The 7,259-nt window shown below is 42.2% G+C and overlaps 1 protein-coding gene across 3 annotated transcripts in view; it reads right to left on the reverse strand.

The window, feature by feature from the left end:
* Window positions 1-6,913, reverse strand: part of ZFYVE9 (zinc finger FYVE-type containing 9) — a 70,375-nt gene extending 63,462 nt beyond the window's left edge. For 2 of the 3 annotated variants that reach the window (XM_054072752.1, XM_054072751.1), the window contains exon 1: window positions 6,751-6,913. The gene's annotated coding sequence lies outside the window, so the exon portion shown is untranslated. The remainder of the gene's footprint in view (window positions 1-6,750) is intronic. The other variant, XM_054072754.1, reaches the window with a different exon arrangement.
* Between the last annotated feature and the right edge of the window lie 346 nt (window positions 6,914-7,259).

A 7,259-nucleotide genomic window follows, 5' to 3' on the forward strand; every position in this document is an offset into this window, starting at 1 on the left:
AGCAAAGTCCAGTGCTACAGAACTTGAAGACGGAACACAAATTTAATTCTGCCAGGCATCTTCGGTAGATGACTGGGGCAGGGATTGCCTAAGTCACCCCCACACAGATCAGCAGAGTCCACCTCAGGGATACAGGATGTGCGGCACACCCAGGATCAGAATGAGGTCTGAGCACAACACAGACCAGAGGAATCTAGATCACCAGAAACTGGGCCCCATATTTTACTGCTAATGACAAAGTTCTTAGTCCTTCCTCCTAAAATCCAACAATTCAAAAAAATAAGAGAGAAAAAAAATAAACAGATTAGAGAAGAGATTCATTTAAAATAAATGTAAGAAAAGTACTGTAAATAATAACTAAGAAACAAAATCCTCACAGATATGAAAATATCAGCAACTTCTGTCCTGTAGCATTAAAAACTTCCAATAATGTGACTGGCCAGCTGATCAGGCAATAAATTTTATGCATATCTGCATGATTTGCCAATTCTTCTTGAATTTATAGCAACTACATACACTATAAATTCATGGTTTCAAATGTTTTTGGTCTTTATCTTAGTGAATCTAAATCAATCATCTAGATCACACTCGGAGCACAAACAGGTAAGTCAACACGTACAGTGAGTTCAAAGCAGAGCTTTGACATGACAAAACTGCATCTGGAAACAGAAAAGTTCCTCTAATAGTCAGTGTCATTCATAGATAAAGAAGCTATTACGCGATTTAGAAAGCTCTTTGATCTGCTTCTTACACTGAACATTGCGAACGCCTTTTAAGTTCATCACAGTACTTTTCAGAAAAATGTACCAGTGTACGTTCCTCCACCAATAATCTGCTATGAATTTTCTAATGTATTTCACCCATGTTACTTCCCCAAATAAAAATTTAGAGTGAAATATGAATGTTGTACTTGGAGCATGTGTATAACGACTGAGTTCTCTTATTTATAAAACAAGGCTTCAGTGTATCATAAAAATAAACAAAAACTTTAATACAACAATAATTTTAAAAATTGCAAGAATCCAAAAGTAGGGCCGGTAAGTATTACTAGGGCAGCTACGGCACTTCTGCGATTGATAGAGCACACATAATTCCGTGATACAAGTATGGCCTAATTTCAGGTTATCACCTGATAAGAAATGACCTCTGGATCCTCTGTATGCTGGGAAGAGGGAAGGATAGGTCCCTCCCAGATACTACTTCTCTGACAGAAAAACAGGCATCACACTTAAAACCAAATATTTTGCTTTTTCATGCAGGCCCACAATTGCTCTTTGGCAAAACTGCAGTACAAGAAGTCGATAAGTAAGACCCACAATAAAACATTACCAGTAAGTATAGTCATGATATGGCAGACAGCATGTCTTTCCTAGCTCTTAACTCAGGGATTTTCTCAAAGCAAGCAAAGGCTCAAAACAACTCCAGCAACTCTGATGATGCCTAATTCTGCTGCCACTAATGAAGAAGAGCTGGGGAACAGTCCTAAAATAGTTACCAAACTGAAATGTACAACACACAAGTATTTTCATACACAGATAATAACAGAAAAAAAAACAGTTTCAGCTTTGTCTATATTATTCTTTTTTCTAATTACTATGAACATCAGTTAAGTTCGAGCCAGGTCATAAAACAGGAAGATGCTAGTAAAGACACGTTACTGCATTTTTGAATATACAAAGCCATACCCTAAACCAGTGTCCAGCAACACCACCTAAATTATCAGTTGAGTATCAAGCCTCCACTAGAAAGCTTTCCATCTCTGTTACAATGTTAGAAGCAAACCAGTAACAGAGTACTGTGTCCAGTTCTGGCATCCCCAACACAAGAAGGATAGAGAACTGCTGGAATGGGTCCAGAGGAGGCCAGGAAGATGATCAGAAGGCTGGAGGCATCTCTGCTATGAGGACAGGCTGAAAGAATTTGGGTTGTTCAGCCTGAAGAAGAGAAGGCTCTGGTGAGACCTTATAGCAATCTTCCAGTACTTGAAGGGGGCTTACAGGAAAGCTCGGGAGGGACTGTTTACAAGGGCATGTAGTGATAGGATGAGCGGGAATGACTTTAAATCAGAAGGGGGGAAATTTGGATTAGACGTTAGAAATTCTTCACAATGAGGGTTGTGAGGCACTGGCACAGGTTGCCCAGGGAAGCTGTGGATGTCCCATCCTTGGAGGTGTTCAAGACCACATTGGATAGGGCCTTGAGCAGCCTAGTCGGGTGGGAGATGTCTCTGCCCATGGCAGCGGTGTTGGAACTGAATGGTTCTTTAAGGTTCCTTCCAACCCCAACCACTCTATGATCCTATGAAATCCAACAATTCAAGAAATAATTCAACCCAACCATTTCAAGAAAAATTATTAACTAGCAATAACACTTAAGAGTTGTACAGCTCCACTCAATTCCATCATGCAATCAACCTCTTAAAAAATTTTATTGAGCTTCCTGTTGATATTAAAATGGGGAGGGAGGCAGTACAGGAAACAGAAGCAAAACAGATACTAGCAGCACGCAGTACAATTCTTGATAGAAAAACCTAGACGATCCTAGCAGAGCATACCGGAATGCTTCTGGACCTTCAGCTTATCCCCTTAAACCACAAACACTATGGTGACCTCATTAACTCATAAGGTAGATTTGTAACTTCAGTTGACATCTAAATAACAGAGACACAAGTAATATTAACACACAGCAAACAAGATAAAGGTATTTATATATTCTATATACAGCACAGAGACAGAATATAGAGGGTACAGCCATTAGCATTATCTGCACATAATTCGATGTAAAAGTTAGCAATTGCTACTCAATAACACAGAGACAAATGAAAAACCAATGCAAGAAGAAACCCAACACCGAAGTCCATGTTTTCATTTGCCCATCATACAGCAGACAGTGGGAATAGGACATGTAAGCAGTTTCATATACGGCCACCAAAATTTATAACATAACATATGGTCAAACTGCCACATACTGACATTTCCAAATTATCAAATTTTTCATGGAAGCAAAATAACATTGAAGTTTCTTTAAGTTCTCGAACTGCCCTTAATAACTAAGGCAACTCTTGCTTTAGTTTACACTTAGACTGAAGATATCACGCACCCTATTCAGAGGGCACTCTAGCTCCACACTTTCTAAAACACAGAAAATCTACAGATTGTGATTCCACGCTTGTTTTTCACATAGTTTATCACTTTTTTTTTCCCATCTTTTTTACTCTAACAGAACTATGCCTGTCTTAAAATTTAACAGACTGGACTTATTTCTTTAAGTCAACTCCCACTTGAGTAGATCGAAATGAAAGAATACAGAAGGCTCAATCTACCCAGTGCTGTCACCCAGCAGTTCCTGGCCATGCACTGCTTGTCTTTAACCTATGTTTTTAAATTAATTATATTTCTCTAGTAACGACCTTTAAAATAGTTCAAGTGACCTTTTATGGATTTCCCTTCCCATTTACCTCCAGCCTATTTGATGCTGATCTACTAGTTGGAAGGCTGTCATTTCTGAAAAATAAGTATCAATATTACACATTTCTACTTATCTCTTCTAGCAATGCAATAGTAACCTAATTACTGCTGTAATATTCCAGTAATAAACAATACTGGAAAGATGTAGTGAAGGAATACATACAAACTTGCCTTAAAAGCAGTTTTCCTATTCCACCTGTCTGCTATGGCAGTCTGAATAGCAGCATTCCTAAATATCCCAAGCTCCCCATTTGTATGATGCAAAAGGGAGAAAACATCACAAAGCACATTCAGGAAACAAATACCTGTCAAAGACAAAAGCACCAAGTAGAGCATTCCATTAATCCCAATTAAAAGTTCCTCGGTTCTGCAATGTCTTGTAATTTTCTCTAGAAGCTAACATGTAAAGGAATGACATAGTTTAATATCCTAGGTATGACACTCACATTCATTCCTTCCCACAAACACTAGCCAAGAATTACACTCATTAAGATTTCACAGGGCACCTTGAAATCTACAAATGTTCAATGTCTAAAAAGAATCTTAACAGCTAAATTAAAAAAAAATAAATTGTTTAAGCCTTAGCTTTGATTAAGTGAAACACAGCCAACCAAACATTAAGTAGGAAAGTACTTTGTCTGTAAAAATATAATTTATATCTATAAAATAAATCACAACTATTATTTCTATCTAGCACATTTATATTTATGTATTACTATAACGGTCACTTTGTTTTAGCACACTGATTTTTCCAAGTTTGCTATTCTTGTGGTAACTATATAGTGTGTCTTACTCTTGTCACTAGTCAAATAAACTTGTATTAATATGTATCCTGAATTGTCATTTATGTAGAAACTAATATGTCAGCGAAGCATTCTCAATATATCTTTTAAAATTTCCCATCCATTTCCATTAATTGATGTAATTTTCCCAGTGCTGCAAGATGTAGCCAACACTTAAAGCCAACACAGAAGTAAAAGCTGTTTTTATCACCTAAAGCTCAAATATTTTAACTTACATTCAGCCATTTAGTCTTGAATATATATATATATATATATATATATATATCTTGACAAAAAGCTTTGTAACTTCTAGTATAATTGTGCAGACATATTTCCCAATGCTTCACAAAACCAACAGGAGGGAAAACTGAGAATGTTCCCATTTCTGTTCATTTCAAAGTTCAAATCTCACAAAGAATCATAAATAGAGCTCTAAAACAGGCCTCCTTTCAGTTTAAGACTTTAATCTCAATCACAATAAAAAAATAAACAGGAGCCTTTATATAAAACCTTCAAAGTAGTGTCTGAATACACTGGCATCTTCCAGCAGTGTTCTGGAAAAGAGCAACGATTCATCAGCACACAGACTAACCATGCACTGAAACTATTATCCCCCACCTGATTTTCTGTCAAGAAACTCACTTTTATTTGGAAGATTCACAGCTTAGTGCATCCAAAAGATTTTTCTGATTGACAAAACACAAATACACAACTTCTTTCCAAAATCTATTTCTCCTTGGCCAATGCTTATCCAAATATCCAAAAGCAAAATTTCACTTTAATCTTTTTGCAAAATAGTTTCCAGGTAATTTTTTATAGACAGCCTGTAAACCAGAAAACCAGGAAGCTGATAAAGCTGGCACAGCCAGTGGACAGGCAACAACAGACACTAAAAGCTTATCATTCTTTGACCACAAGTTTTAATACTGCATCTTTGTTCAGTCTCTACCTTTGTTCCTGAGACAATCACAGTCAGACATCATGCCAAACTAAAAAAAAAAAAAAAATGTATTTCATCTCAGTCTTAGCCCCAGGCCTCAAATCCCAAAATGAGCATTTGAAAGTATTTAATCCCCAGCTTAATAACTGACTTGAAGTTAACACACAAAAAAAACACCCAGCATCAGGACTCAGCATTGCAGTTTTGGGGTGGTTTTCTTCCATTTTCACACACTAAAGAAGGCACCATAAAGCAATGGACAGTTACAGAATCAACCACAATGGGTCAGAGCACGGTAACTCGGTAGGTGCAGACGAAAGCTTGAATTAGAGGGAGGCTTGCTTCAGATTTTAGGTCCTTATTCAGCTTCCACTTCAGACTCCCCACACCTCTGACGAGATTTTTGATTTTGTCTCGCTTGGGTCAAGGAGACTGTTCTCCTCATTTGTATCACATGCCATAACTTCATAAAAAGAAGTGCACTACTGGACTCAGGCAGTAACAAAGGATTTTTATGTTCTTTCAACCACTGAAGGTGCATCTAAAACCTGGATTCTCTCCATGCAATCAAAAATTATTTGCTAATAAAAGTTAATTACAATGTTTTAAAACACTGCCTAGTCAGTAAAATGCTGTCTAAAGAAAATAAAACATTTTAATCAAGTAAAGCACCTTTACTACCTTTATTATTTTACTTGTTTATACCAGGCCCCTTCCAGTTTTTGATTCAGCCTGGACTGAAATATTGAGGGTAGTGTTATTTAGGAATTCTAATCTAATACAATCATACTTAACAAAAACATTGCCGGAATTTGAGATTCTGTATCCAGTCACCTCCTAATATCTGGACTGAATTAAAAGATGTGTTTTCTGACAGAGGTTTTTCAGCGGGTTTCATGTTTACAATCAGGAACATTTTGTCTACAGATAAACAAGAAAGTTATTAGGAAAACATAAAGTCTATCAATTCCCACCTGCTATTTGTGTCTCAGTCTGGTTAACAGGATAAAAACGGTCCTTCGGCCACCCTGCATCATAAGCACCTACCAGACCGTAACATTTATGAGCAAGCAGCAAACCCACCTCTGCAGAAACTCCGGCCGGCCCGGGGTGCCGGTTATTCTCAGGGTGAGCCATGAGCACAGTCTCATGTAATTAGAGATGTTATAAAACGCCTCCCGCCCGCTCGCCCCATCCCCCTCCGCCACTACCCCCATTGCGGGAGTGACTTGTTACACACCGCGGTGAACAAGTAGCGTTCCTGCCCGCGGAGAGAGCGGCGAGCAGGCCAGGAGAAGGGCGCGGGATCCCAGCGGGGACCCTCCCGAGCCGGCGGCCGGGAACAGCGCGCCTCGCCCCGCACCGGGGGAGGGAGAGAGGGAGGGCGGCGGGAGCTCCTGCCCCTTCTCCGGGATGGAGAAGGATCGGTCGGGACCGAGGGGCGATCGCTGCCCTCCCCGGAGCGTTGGGCGGGGAGGCGGCCGCGGGCGGGGTCGGCGATGCGGCCGGAGCCCCCCGGGGCCGCGGGGAGCGGGATGCGGGGCCGACTGCCCTCACTCACCTCGGGAGGCGGCCGGCGCCGCGGGGTGCGCATGGCGAGGGACACCCGGGGCCGCGCTGCGCCGCCGCTCGCCGCCGGGCGGGCCCCGCGAGCGCTCGAGAGGCCGGCGCCCTCGCCGCCCGCCAGCCGGGCTCGCTCGCTGGCTCCCAGGCCGCCGCGGCTGCCAGCGGCAGCGCCCCCTGGCCGGCCCCGGCGGCAGCGCAGGCACTGCGGCACCGCCGCGCGGGCAGCGCCGGGCCCGCCGCACCGCGCCCACGCCCCGCCCGCGCGTCACGGGCCGGACCTGCCCCCCCGCAGCCGCCGAGCCTGCGGGGCGCAGCCGGGCGCGCGCGCACACGCACACACGCGTACCCACGTGCGCGCACACGGGCCCGCAGAGGCACTCACACACATACTTGCACTCATAGACATGCACATGCACTCACACGCACGCTCACACACACACCCCGCACACTTGCACGCCTTCATGCACATACTCGCAGTCACAGACATGCACACTCGCATGCCCT

Source organism: Cuculus canorus, chromosome 8 (assembly GCF_017976375.1).
Source record: "Cuculus canorus isolate bCucCan1 chromosome 8, bCucCan1.pri, whole genome shotgun sequence".
In the NCBI taxonomy this organism is placed as follows: domain Eukaryota; kingdom Metazoa; phylum Chordata; class Aves; order Cuculiformes; family Cuculidae; genus Cuculus; species Cuculus canorus.